We start from the raw sequence: 14,773 nt of genomic DNA on the forward strand, positions 1-14,773 counted from the left end.
CAGGGAAGCTCTTGGGTAGTAGTCGGCAATTTAGTACTGAGTGCATTGTCTCTTCAAATGGACATTGACTGATGAGGGAAAACGGTGCAATTTGTTATGGTAGTCCAGCTAGTTGGGTTAGGATGGCAGCTGTGATGGTTGAAAGCAAAGAACACATGAAAGAGTGTTAGCTGAGAGACAGTAACTGATTATAGGAAGCAAGAGAGAAAAGCACAAAGGCAAAATTGCTAAATCTTGGGCTTTAGGGGCAATAGAACACCATTAAATAAACTGGAAAAGATATTTGATTTGGAAGAGAGAAAATTTAGTTTTTGAACATTATTAAAGAGATACTAGCAGTAGCCAGGTGAACAAGCCGTGTGCCTGACTGAGGAACATGAAGGAGGTTATACCTAGAGGGCAAGTTTCAATCTATGTTTTGTAGGAAAAGCTTGTTGACTGAGACACAAGAAACCCTTTATTTTTGAATGACTAGTAAGCCTGGGAAAGAAAAAGCCAGTGATTTTAATGAGTTTATTTACTGGATTGAATTTTGGTAGAAGAGAAAATGGTTTTTATTTCAGTTTTATTTTTTCCAGTATTTAAACATTCTCTGGATCTCATTTCCATGTCCCTTGATGACATCTTATTATGGATTCTATGATTTCACTTTGATTATTAAAACAATCTCATTCTGGTCATTAAAACTCTGCTAGGTACTAAAATCCAGTCCTATATGACTTGAAAATGGAATCTCATATTTAGATCACATTTATACTCCTCACTCCTTCTGACCCTCAGGAATGCATGGAAAAGGAGCATAATCTGTTTTCTTACATGTTTTGATTTTTCACTCTTCCTCTCACTGCCTAGCCCCTAAATGTGAGATAATCGATGTTGAGGTAGGAGGACAGATGGGTAACAAACAAAGGAACTGATGTTTTATAGTTTTCTGTTCAGCAGAAACTCAAAGAGTAGCTGTCATCTGAGCACATTTGGAGAGATTCTGTGGCTATCTCTTTTAAAAGATTTTACCTCTAAACATTTTTAGGACATGGAAAATACCCTCTCTGACTTCAGGGTCTACCCTATGCAGGAGCTGCCCAGACAAAGCAAGTTCAGCTGAGTTTAGTTCAGTCACTCAGTCATGTCTGACTCTTTGCAACCCCATGGACTGCAGCATGCCAGGTTTCCCTGTCCATCACCAGTTCCTGGAACTTGCTCAAACTCACGTCCATCAGGTCAGTGATGTGATCCAACCATCTCATCTTCTGTTGTCCCCTACGCCTCCTGCCTTCACTCTTTCCCAGCATCAGGGTCTTTTCAAAGGAGTCAGTGCTTCACATGAGGTGGCAAAATTATTGGAGTTTCAGCTTGAACATCAGTCCTTCCAATGAATATTCAGGACTGATATCCTCTAGGATGGACTGCTTTGATCTCCTTGCAGTCCAAGGGACTCTCAAGAGACTTCTCCAACAAAATAGTTCAAAAGCATCAATTCTTCGGTGCTAAGCTTTTCCCTGGTGGCTTAAACGGTAAAGCATCTGTTTATCAATGTGGGAGACTTGGGTTCAATTCCTGGGTCGGTAAGATTCCCTGGAAAAGGAAATGACAACCCACTCCAGTACTCTTGACTAGAAAATCCTATGGACAGAGGAGCGTGGTGCAGGCTACTGTCCATGGGGTTGCAAAGAGTCAGACACGACTGAGCGATTTCACTTCACTTTTCAAGCTTTCTTTATAGTCCAACTCTTACATCAATATATGACTACTGGGAAAACCATAACCTTGACTAGACGGACCTTTGTTGGCAAAGTAATGTCTCTGCTTTTTAATATGCTGTCTAGGTTGGTCATAGCTTTTCCTCCAAGGAGCAAGCGTCTTTTAATTTCATGGCTGCAGTCACCATCTACAGAGATTTTTGAGCCTAAGAAAATAAAGTCTGTTACTGTTTCCATTGTTTCCCCATCTATTCCCCATGAAGTGATGGGACCAGATGCCATGATCTTAGTTTTTTGAATGTTGAGTTTTAAGCCAGCTTTTTCACTCTCCTCTTTCACATTCATCAAGAGGCTGTTTAATTTCTCTTTGCTTTCTGCCATAAGGGTGGTGTCATCTACATATCTGAGGTTATTGATATTTCTCCCAGAAATCTTGATTCTATCTTGTGCTTCATCCATCCCAGCATTTCACATGATATACTCTGCATATAAGTTAAATAAGCAGTGTGACAATATACAGCCTTGGTGTGCTCTTTTCCCAATTTGGAACCAGTTTGTTGTTCCATGTCCAGTTCTAACTGTTGCTTCTTGATCTGCATGCAGATTTCTGAAGAGGCAGGTCAGGTGGTCTGGCATTCCCATCTCCTTCAGAATTTTTCACAGTTTGTTGTGATCTACCCAGTCAAAGGCATAGTCAATAAAGCAGAAGTAGATGTTTTTCTGGAACTCTCTTGCTTTCTCGACGATCCAATGGATTTTGGCAATTTGATCTCTGGTTCCTCTGCCTTTTCTAAATCCAGCTTGAACACCTGGAAGTTCTTGGTTCACATACTGTTGAAGCCTGGCTTGGAGAATTTTGAGCATTGATTTGCTAGCATGTGAGATGAGTGCCACTGTGTGATAGTTTGAGCATTCTTTGGCATTGCCTTCTTTTTGGGATTGTAATGAAAACAGACCTTTTCCAGTCCTGTGGCCACTGCTGAGTTTTCCAGGTTTGCTGGCATATTGAGTGCAGCACTTTCACAACATCATCTTCCAGGATTTGAAATAGCTCAACTGAAATTGCATCACCTCCCCTAGCTCTGTTTGTAGTGATGCTTCCTAAGGACCACTTGACTTTGCATTCCAGGATGTCTGGCTCTAGGTGGGTGATCACACCATCCTGGTTATCTGGGTCATGAAGATTTTTTTGTGTAGTTCTTCTGTGTGTTCTTGCCACCTGTTCTTCATATCTTCTGCTTCTATTAGGTCCATACGATTTCTGTCCTTTATTGCAAAGCAAAGTTGAACCAAAAGCAAGTGAAAGTCCAGCTTGTGTCCCTTTATTGCTCATCACTGCCAACCAGCATCACCACAAGGTGAGTTGATGATGTCTGAGCTTGACCTCATCATGTATTTTGCTGTTCCAAAGGGCAGAAGTACACATCAAATGCCCTCTCTTTTTGCCTTGCTCTAGAAACCTCCTATCAGAATACTCCAGGCCAGAAATAGGCATTAGTCATAGTGATATTCCATCTCTAAGTTTCAATATCAGATAACAGCTGTCCTAGCGTGTGGACTTATACCTGTGATTTTCTGAAGCTTAGCATGCAACCAGTTGGAGAATGAGGTGTCAGTTCTCTTTTCTTCCAGACCCCTCATTATCTTGAAGGATGGGAATCTGGGGGTCGCTGTCAGGTAGGACAGAAGTGCAGTAAAAATATTGTCCCTACCAAGGTCCATGGTTCCTTGAATCTCTGTCTTCCTTTTGAATATCTAGTCTTCTGTATGGTCTGAAGGTAGTAGGAGGATGAGATCCTCATTCATGCATTGTAATAAATCCTGTAAGGATAAGCCTACTGATTTTTCTGAGGAAGGTGGGCATGTCAACTGCCTATTGTCCAAAGCTTTAGCTGAAGGTCTGAGATAACAGGGAAAGCCTCCCTTAACCACCTATATAGGTTTATTCTACAAACAACATTTACTGGCTCTACTAAGTATCAGATACTGTTCTAGGTACTGTGAATCCCAGATGGGGTCTTTGCTTTCATTGAGGTTGCATCATTCCTGGAGAGTTGGGGGGTCTAGAGGAAAAGATGATAAAAAAACAGAAAATAGCAAATTCTTATCTGTGTTAACTATGCAGAGTTAAAATGGGCTCTATCAGGTGACTGGATGATTAATTGGGAAGAGACAGGGCTAGCTACAAAAGCTACATTTTTTAAATTGAAGTAGAGTTGATTTACAATATTGTGTTAGTCCAGGTGGCTTAGCAGGCTAAGAGACCTGGGTTTTAGCCCTGGGTCTCAAAGATCCCTTGGAGACGGAAATGGCAACCCACTCCAGTAATTCTTGCCTGGGAAATCCCATGGACAGAGGAGCCTGGTGAGTTACAGTCCATGGGGTCGCAAAGAGTTGGACATGACTTAGCGACTAAACAACAATAATGTATTTCATTGTTTTTAATGGCTGAGTAATATTCCACTGCATACACGCAACTTATCTTCTTGATCTGATCCTCTGTTGATGGTCATCTGGGTTGCTATTAACTGTTGGTATTCATTTGATCAGCAGCGGCCTTGGGAATAGTTAGGGTTACACAATAGGACTGTGGTCAGCAAACACAGTGAGTTATGTTGAACATGCCATTTGTATGTATAAGTTTTATTGGGGAATCTGTCACACCTGTTTCTTAACATACTGTTTGTGGCTGTTTGTACACAACACCTGCAGAGCTGAATAAGCAGCCTTACAGAGGACTGTATTGTTTATAAGCCTAAAATATTTATCCTTTGGCTCATTACAGAAAAATTTGCTATCTTCTGCTATAAGAACATCTGAATAACCTACCCACATGAAAGTAATTTTTATTATTCAATGAATTAGTCATATTTTCCCTGCTTTAAAAATCAGTCCATCACATAATCACTGAATCCCTAGGAGCAATTTCTTCTTACTAATTAGAATTACTCATCAAATTTGTTTATTGACTAAGTCTCTGGCAACCATGGGTTTTGCCTGGTCTGGCTATTGGATACAGTTTGCTCCTCGTTAAGGTCAAATATTTATTGATATACTTGATCCAGAATCTATCATAACTATCAGGGCACTCTCACAGAAAAGTTTAGGTTCTTGCTTATAGGGTGTATGTCAGCATTTGTGCCAAGGAATGCCTGCAGCGATGCTTAAGACCATTTCTTTGCATATTTACTTCCTGTAGTTTGATTCCTATGAAATATTTTTAAATGTTTTGCCTTTCTAATTTGTGTCCTTTACAAAGTGTTTGTCAAATATTGATTCCCTTCCACAATGGGGCTTGAATGCAGCTGACGGTTGTTTTGTTTCATGACGTTGATTCATGCAGCTCTTGCTGTTGCCAAAGTCCTTTTTTGTGTACCAGCTTCATCCATTGACCTCTCAGCACTGTGCTGGGAACAGGGTTTGTCTAATGGTTGCAGCTGGGGATCACACATCCTCTTCCTGATTTTATAAGTTGTGCTGTTACGGAGCTTTTCATCTGTGGTCTCAATGCCTTTTCCCAGTGTTCTAATTGAAGTAGCACAGCAGCTCTGCTGTAGAGGATATAATTACATTCATTCTTCTGTGCAGAAGCAAACAACAAGGTAAAGGAATTAGTCCAAGTTCCTGGAGGGAGTTCTCAGTTATCCCAAAGTCAAAGCATATGGTGCTTTTTTCCCTATCAAATATGTAAATGTGATCCACCCTCTTTTGTGATCACAGTTGTCTTTCTTGTTCCCTGATTCCCACCATGTTACCACTTGTTAATGGCTTTCCTGTTTGTATCCATCAGTTCCTTCTGTATATTTCTGGATCTTTCTTCCTGATGTGACCCCAGACTTGATTGTTTATACCAGTCCATACACTTTCCATGGGTGCTTCTCAGGTGGTGCTAGTGGTAAAGAATCTGCCTGCCAATGCAGGAGACACAAGAGGGTTCAATCCCTGGGTTGGGAAGATCCCCTGGAGAAGAAATTTGCAACCCACTCCAGTATTCTTGCCTGGGAAGACCCATGGGCAGAGAAGCCTGGCGGGATACAGGCCATTTGTTGTTGCTGTTTAGTTGCTCAGTCACGTCCAACTCTTTGGGACCCCATGGACTGCAGCACGCCAAGCTTCCCTGTCCTTCACCATCTCCTGGAGCTGGCTCAAACTCATGTCCATTCAGTCAGTGATGCTATCCAACTCTCTCATCCTCTGGTGTCCCCTTCTCCTCCTTCCTTCCTTCAATCTTTCTAATTGAAAAGGTCTTTTCTAATGACTTGGCTCTTTTCCTCGGGTGGCCAAAATATTGGAACTTCAGCATCAGTCCTTCCAATGAATATTCAGGATTGATTTCCTTTAGAATTGACTGGCTCAATCTTGCAGTCCAAGGGACTCTCAAGAGTCTCCTCCAACACCACAATTCAAAAGCATCGGTTCTTCAGCACTCAGCCTTACTTATGGTCCTCCTCTCACATGCATGTATGACTACTGGAAAAGCAAAAAAGACTACTTTGACTGGAAAGTAATGTCTCTGCTTTTTAATATGCTGTCTTGGTTTGTCATAGCTTTTCTACCAAGAAGCAAGCGTCTTTTACTGTCATGGCTACAGTTACCATCTGCAGTGATTTTGGAGCCCAAGAAAATAGTCTGTCACGGTTTCCATTGTTTCCCTGTCTATTTGCCATGAGGTGATGAGATCAGATGCCATGATCTTAGTCTTTTGGATCTTAGTCTTTTAAGCCAGCTTTTTCACTCTCCTCTTTCAGTTTCATCAAGAGGCTCTTAAGGGGCCTCAGAGAGTCAGACTCAATTGAGCAACTAAGCAACAGCTGTGCCCTCCACAGGGCATCCTAGATGCATTCGAATAGGCATAGGTGTCCATTTTTCATCACGCTACAACTCTTAAGCCTTTAGAAACCTCTCTTTGCTGCTAGTCTTCAGCCTGACCAGACTCACTCGGTGTAGCATTCTGTTGTTCTGTCATTGTTCTTTTTGTCTTGTTCTGTTACTCTTCTTGGCCTTCACTTGTGTTCCCTGAAAGCATGTGTATTTCATGAATTTTTCCCTTTCGTGCTTCCACTTGGATACGATAATTACCCCTCTCATGACCTACATTCCCTCAAGCAGTCCAGGACATTCCCTGTCTCCAAGACTTTTCTACATTGGATGTTCTATCTCAATCACAAAGAGCAAAAGAAAGCTTGATTAAACTTCAGAACTATCTTCACTACTAGAGTCTATTCTACTTTTCTCTTTGTTATAGTCATTTCTGAGTTTTATGTTAACAGAAGAATAGGAAATCATTTCTCAATGAGTTGTGTTAATATAATATACTTTGGAAATTCATGCTTAAAGAAAACCAATCCTAGCTTAGAATGGCAGCATCAATCAGATATATCCTGGAAGTTGGAGAGAATATAAAAAATATGTATTTTATATTTTCTAATTAATATGCTCTTTCAATTTAGAAATGCATACCACTAGAAGAGTGTTAAATTGAGCCTCATGTATATTTCTAATATTTCATTTTTTCCCCTGTATGCCTTTTTTCCTTCCCCAACCCCTTAGTCCCCTTTCTGCATTGCTTGTCACAGTAGTCTTTGCAAAATCTGAATCTGTTACTGCCTTGAAATAGTCCTTCTCTGACTCAATGCCTAAATGTTGAGATACACACTCTGTAGTGATCGATACAAGCTCTTCATAATTTATTGTTATTTTATCTTTCTCTATTTGGAATGCTCTCCCAATCTCTCACTTGCCCATCTTCCCTACTTTCTAATTTAAGAAGGACTAGCCAACCATCTGACAGGATTCAGCATAAGCATCACATCCTCTATTTTTTTGATTTATGAACCCCCTTTCTCTGCCAGAAGAACTGATTATCTTTTCCTTTTTGCTAAAACAATGTGAATATATGACATAATCGACTCTTCACCCATCTATAGCAAATTGTGGATCATTTAATGGCAAATTTGGAACCAGGTCCTGGACCTTCAGATATGAGTATCAAAATCTTCAAGTTCCAGCTAAGCATTTGAAATAAATGAAACCATGTTTAGCCGACCCCCATGATGAACTTCAGTGATGTGTGGAATATGAACTTCAGTGATGTGTGGAATATGAATTGATATGTTATAAGCCAAACCTGTTGGTTTGTTTTTAATCTAGCAAAACCTCTTAAACTAGAACTTGAGTATTTTATGCTTAAACTATCATGTAAAATATTGTGACACCTAAACCATTTGCTTCATTTTAGTCCCTGATTCTTATTGTTTATTCATAACTAGCCCAGTGACATTTCCAATATCACTGGCTTTATTCAACTAGAACTACTTTGCGGCTATGCTCTTTTTGGACTTTATCCTAAACAAGGAACACATACTAAGTAAATCTCATTTTTCTGTGTTGACAACATTTGCTGTCTCATGTCCTTATACAAAGTTGTGGCCTGACATAAATATCGCTTTTAAATACTGAAAAAGTGTCTGTTTTCCCCAATTATACGTGTATCACTTGGTGATTTATGAAATCTTTAGAAAGCATGAAAAAATAAATTAAAGAAAAATAAATTACTCATGCACTATTTTGTCTTCCCCTCTGCCAAACCGGGAGTTATCTTTTGGGTATGTTTTCTTCTAATATTTTCCCATATGTATTTCTATGAATTTTTTAAACATAAAATATACATACACTTCAGCTCTAGTTTCTCAATTCAAAAACTATTGAAACTAGAAGGAATCAACAAGATGACCTCATTCCTAATGTCTTGTTTCACTAATAGGGAAAGTGAGACTTCACAAATATCACATAGCTAATAAAGCATGGAACCAGAGTTTGGATTCCAGTAGCTGTATATAAAGCTAAATTCTGCTGTGCAGTTGAAACTTATTTGTAACATCCAATCATTGTTTGTATTACTCATTTCCAGTTATTTAGCTTTAGTGGTGGCATGATGTGATTAAAGAAATAACTTTTCACTGGCATGCATAAGTAGAAGTCTAATATTTTGTCTTCAGTGTACATTAGATTTATCAGGTTTTATTAGGTTTGGTCATGTCATGCATTCACAAAATCTGGCCAAATATCTTGGGTAATATAAAAGCAGAATGTATTCTGCTTGGGAGGAAAGTTCTCTATTTTTATCAATTCAACAAATTGTTCTGGTTAGTATATTGGGGGAAGAAAGGGAAAAAGAATACTCAGTTGTGTTGCTACATATTTCAAAACAAAGGGCTTGTGAGGGCAAGAAATCAATCATCTCAGAATAATGCCCAAATCAGTCAATGTTATTAATTGTATATCTTTGTTTTTAGAGTGCTGACAATAGTCTTACCTTCTTTAGGTCAGGGAGTGACAACAGAATAATGCAGGGCACTGGAACTGACATAGACCAAATATACCCACTGGCTTAAAGTTCCCAGTGTTCTTCCATAAATTAGAAACCTAAATCTACAGGGCAGATTTCCTACTTACACATACTGCAATCTAAGCCTTTTATTTCCACTCAAAAACTTTACAAGTAATGGCTACAATTTACTTGTCATGTTCTTTATCTTGATTCTTCCCTTCCCCATCATTTGCGCTTAGGTGTATATATATAGAAGCTTTTTTCCTTCTTGTCACCCATCTGCTTCTTGCTGAGCTCAAACTAGGTAACAACCACCTATCTGTGATCAAATGCTCTCCTCCAAGCCTCACATCATGACAACAGGGAACGTGTCAGGCAGGAGGAGGGAAAGGTGGCTAATTTTAAAGAATGGAAGCTGTGATTTGGACACAAATAGGTTGGTAATAATCCCTGAAAATACCTGCCACTTAGAACAAGAGGAGAAAAAAGCCAAACAAGCAGAATGGTTATGATAAAGTATAGTCCTGATTTCAGATTCTCAGGGTTATAAGAAACTGAAAATCATTCCTTTTATGACACAACACAAGAAGGTTATCCAGGGTGTGCATGCACGCGTCCAGGGAGGGGGGACCTCTGTTTTTGGCAAGCTAGTCTACAGTTGAAACCTTCCTATGATCCCTGGCTCTGGGCTGCCTGTAATCCTTCCCCATTGGGTGCAGTAGGGAGGAACTATTCATTTTATTTGGCAGTTTTTCCATTCTCAACATAGACCTATCTGCCACCCCCACCTCCCACACCTACTCTTTTCTAAAATAAGCATGTTTTTACTTCAAAATTTTCTGATACGGCAGGTCTTTAGATTTTCTAACCATGTAACTAATCCTAGAATCTTTCCAATCTTTCCAAGGTGGTAATTAAAAGACGCTTACTCTTTGGAAGAAAAGTTATGACCAACCTAGATAGCATATTCAAAAGCAGAGACATTACCTTGCCGACTAAGGTCCGTCTAGTCAAGGCTATGGTTTTTCCTGTGGTCATGTATGGATGTGAGAGTTGGACTGTGAAGAAGGCTGAGCGCCAAAGAATTGATGCTTTTGAACTGTGGTGTTGGAGAAGACTCTTGAGAGTCCCTTGGACTGCAAGGAGATCCAACCAATCCATTCTGAAGGAGATCAACCCTGGGTGTTCTTTGGAAGGAATGATGCTAAAGCTGAAACTCCAGTACTTTGGCCACCTCATGTGAAGAGTTGACTCATTGGAGAAGACTCTGAAGCTGGGAGGGATTGGGGGCAGGAGGAGAAGGGGACGACCGAGGATGAGATGGCTGGATGGCATCACTGACTCGATGGACGCGTCTCTGAGTGAACTCTGGGAGTTGGTGATGGACAGGGAGGCCTGGAGTGCTGCGATTTATGGGGTCGCAAAGAGTCGGACACGACTGAGCGACTGAACTGAACTGAACTGAAGCTACCTTTAGCGGGGACAGTATTGTCTCTATCAGAGAGGAAAGATACTGTCTCTGTCTCTAACAGAGAGAGAGCAAATTGGGACTGACACCTTGTCCCTTTACATGGCTATGAATTCACTGAAATATCCACTCTCTTTATGGAGGCCACACTGTATAGCTGACTTCCATTGAGCTTACTGTCTACTAAACTATCTCATATGTCTGCATTGTATCCAAAATCCATTAGTTTGACTTATAATTGTACAGAAGTAAATTATCTTACATAGATTTTTATTAATTTTCATTTTGAGAGACCATATCAATCATTCTGTTTTATTAAAGATATCTTTGGATCAAAAAATCAACACTGAATGCTCTCAGATGACAGGAAGGGATACTCAGCAGTAAACATCTTAACTTTCTGGTTTCTTGTGACCATTTGGGGAGAGGATGTTTATTTTTTTTCTGGTTTTCATCAGCGTGCCAAAAATAAGATATTTAACTGAGAACCATAATCTATGAGGCTCTTAGGATCATCAGTCTATTTCTCTCACTTTTGATTGCAGGGTTGTACCAGGAGATTTTTAAAAACATACTTTACTGTGGACGTTTAAAAATATATACAGAACCAAAGAGAACAGTACAGTAAATTCAATATGCCTCTCCTTTCAATTCATTTGAGTTCAACCATTTTAAATTCCTGGCCAATCTTGTCCCATCTATACCCTTACTCATTCTGCCTGAATTATTTTGAGGCAACCACAATTTATCTCTAAATATTTTGCTATATGTATATTTAAAAAATAAGTCCTCTTTGTTCTAATAAAAGAATATTTTAACAAAAAAGGAATATCAATAAAATATAAACTTTATTCTTAGAATCATCAGGTATTTAGGTTGTATTCACATTTCCAAAATTATTTTTTAATTTATTTCTTGACTTCACTCTATTTTTCCTTTGTTCTTTCCTTTTATTTTAATTTTTCATTTTGTTTGCATCATTATATATGTTTTTTAACTGGTTTGCATATCCCTTTCTCTTAAGGCTCTTTTCATCTCTACAATTTGTGAAATTTTATATTGTTTTGAATAAATTTTACATATGTATTTATATATATGGATCCTGTAGAACTTCTCACAGTTTAAATTTTCTGACTGCATCCACATGGTGTCGCTTAATATATTTTGTATGTTTCTCTGACTTTTGAATTACTTAAAGTTCATTAGTTAGATCTGGAGACTTGATCAGATTCAGGTTCCTGTTTATTTTGCAATACTACTTCATAGGTGGTGCTTTGCTGTGCTCTTCCGTTAGGGGCTATGTGATGTTTGGTTGCCTCTATTTCTGCAACATTAGCAGCTGTTGGCATCCATTGCATAGATTCATTAATCCACTGGATGTTATATGATGTTCATAATTAAATTCTGTCATTCATTATTAGCTGGAAGAAAGACATATAAAAAGAAATATCCCTTTTTCAACTCTCCTGTAACCATAATGTGCAGACTATGTAAGAAAAGCAGGGTAAACACTTACTTCCCTTTATATATCAGTTTAAATAAAAGTATCATTTAAAATATATTTAATCAGTTTAAAAATAATGAGCTAATTATCTAGCGTCTCCCACAGCTGACCAGTAGTGTGTGTTGTATTTAGTATCGTGATGCTCTCATGGACTTAAATGTATTGAATATGTTTACTCTATTGCATTTATCACCTTTTGTTTTGGTGCTTAAATTGTCCCTTCTTTATGCAATTGTATCGTTTAGTTTGGCTTCTCACTCCTTTTGATAGGACCTACTAGTCTGATAAACCCATGGCTTTCTGATATGTCAGGGTCAACTTACATCAAGAGTGTTGACATTGTAAACAAAGGGACCAAGAGCTCTAATAAGTCAAGCATTTAGAGCATCTTTCTTGAGGGAACAAGAGGAGGCACTTTCATGGCCAATGCATTTTAGATTTTGCTTTCCAAAACAAAGAGAGTTTAATAAAAACCTAGAAAGAGAGTTATAGTTTAATACTTGGTTTCATATTCAAAGATGGAGCATGGAATTGTCCTGGTAGACTTTTCTTGGATAACAGAATAGATTGTACCACTGAGAAATAATAACAGCATAGAATCACAGCCAACTAAAGTAATGCTTTTAGATTCAACATTTGTTTCTGTTTTCGGTGATCCTATATTCAAAGTCCATAATAGTGCCAAAATCATGTAATCAGAGAGACAAGTGTACATGTAAATTATGATAAAAATACCATCTCACATTTGTATAATGTTTTGAACTTTGCATAGCACTTTAACATACATTATCTTCATTTGATTTCAATCTTTATGACAGATGTTTAAAGAGAAGAATAAACTCAAGGATTATGCTAGTAGGTTTTACCATCTGGGGAAATCTCAGTGGATTTTCCTTCTCTATAGTTTAAAGAATGAGGAAATAATGTGAAATAGTAGACAGATACCATCGACTTCATTCTGGTAGTCTTGGTCCCAGACTTTTTTCAGTTGTAGTACTGAAAAAATAAAGTTAGGATTATAACATTGAAATGAAGTCAGTTAAGGTTATAACAGGAGTAGCAACTTTTCTCCACAGTATACAGATGTATCATTTTTATAGTATTTATATTTATGAGCACAGTTGGATACACCAAAGATTTTTGTGCTGGGTAGATGGCAGCATGGTTACTTGACCAAATGCATTATCTATTGCTTTTTCCAGGTTGAAAATTTTCCACCTTGTGTTTTATCTATCTCATTTTTTGTAATTTCTATTATTTTTTCAAGTTCACCAAGAAGTTGGTGTGCTGAGTATCCCCAACTATTTTAGTGACATGTATGGAAAATAAAGGAGTCTTTTTTTTTTTTTGCAGAGAGTTACACTTCTGGGCTTGAAGAAACTCTGAAGAATGATTTCTAGTTAGCTCCACCTTTTAGTATTAATCACACCTAACTTTCTACTATGGTTGTGATAGGTGCATTAGTTGCCTATCTCTACCACAAGATTGTGGTTTCATGTCCTAGTTGAACAGATAAAGATGGGATGGGATGCAGGCCATGTGTGAGGCACAGCAGTAGACAGAGTATTAAGGATGTGAAGATGAATGAGACAAGCCCTGCTCATGAGGATGTTCATGGTGGTGACTGTAGAGGGAGAGGGGCAGATTGTGAAGATAGTTCCACCATACCACAATCAGTGCAAAGGTAGAGAGATGTGGCGTATAACATGAGGGTGGAGGAGGACACCTGACCCATCCTTTTATCCCAGGTGCTTAGCACAGTATTGTGAGCAGAAGACAGGGCTCATTGGTTATTGCAAGTAAAATTATGTTGAGATTTGTCAATATTCCATGAGAGGAAAGGATTATACTGTTATCATCATTACATTTTCATCAAAGTGATTTATTTTCTGAGAAAAAAGTATTTTTAAATAATCTGCATCAGACACCCTTTTCAAGAAAAGGCACAGAACAATGTAGAGTAGCTAAAACTGTTCTCTTTGGTGGGATTTAGGGATCTTGGAGCATCTTTCACTGTCTTAGTACACAGGATTGATGCAGCTAATTCCATCATCTGTGTTCTGCTTCTCTTCTTCCCTTACTGCACTACCAGATACCATAGGTGTGATTATTAATAATTTTTACAGTATTATTTATTTCTGAAAAGTTGCCAGAAATGATTATTAATTCCAGACTGAGCCAGGTGCTAGAATCTCCATGGCTTATCACCACCTAAGCTGGACAAGGTAAGGTCACATGCCCATCTTGCTATTCTGTTACTCTCCATTAAACAGATGATGGAGAAAATTCTGCTTAAAAGCACATCTTTTCAAAAGGAATTGTTGATCAAAGAACTTACCATTAAATAGAAGAGATTATTGACTTTAACCCAAAGATCTATTGTTGATAGACTACCTCTAAGCACCTAAGTTACTGGTCTCTGTCTACAAAGGCCTTTGATACACCTTTCATCTTCATATGCACGTTATGCTAGTTTAGAATTTGCTAAGGTGTCTTAACTACCATCAGTTTTTTTTATGTCTACCTATAACAATATTTTAAGTATCAGCTTATCTTATTTGACTACTGATAATTTCAGAAACCCTCAAGTCTCCAAAGGCTTACAGTGTATCTTCTTTTTGGCTAACAGCTGGCTCTTACTTATTTATTAATGAGGTCAATAAATTATCTGGCATTTTTTACATTTCCAACAACTGACACTCTCAAATGATGGGGCATATCAGGTCTAGAGCATCTTCAAGGTCCATCAAGAAACACTGAGAGGAAAGTAA

This window comes from Oryx dammah, unplaced genomic scaffold, assembly GCF_014754425.2.
Source record: "Oryx dammah isolate SB20612 unplaced genomic scaffold, SCBI_Odam_1.1 HiC_scaffold_18, whole genome shotgun sequence".
NCBI classification, from domain to species: Eukaryota; Metazoa; Chordata; class Mammalia; order Artiodactyla; family Bovidae; genus Oryx; species Oryx dammah.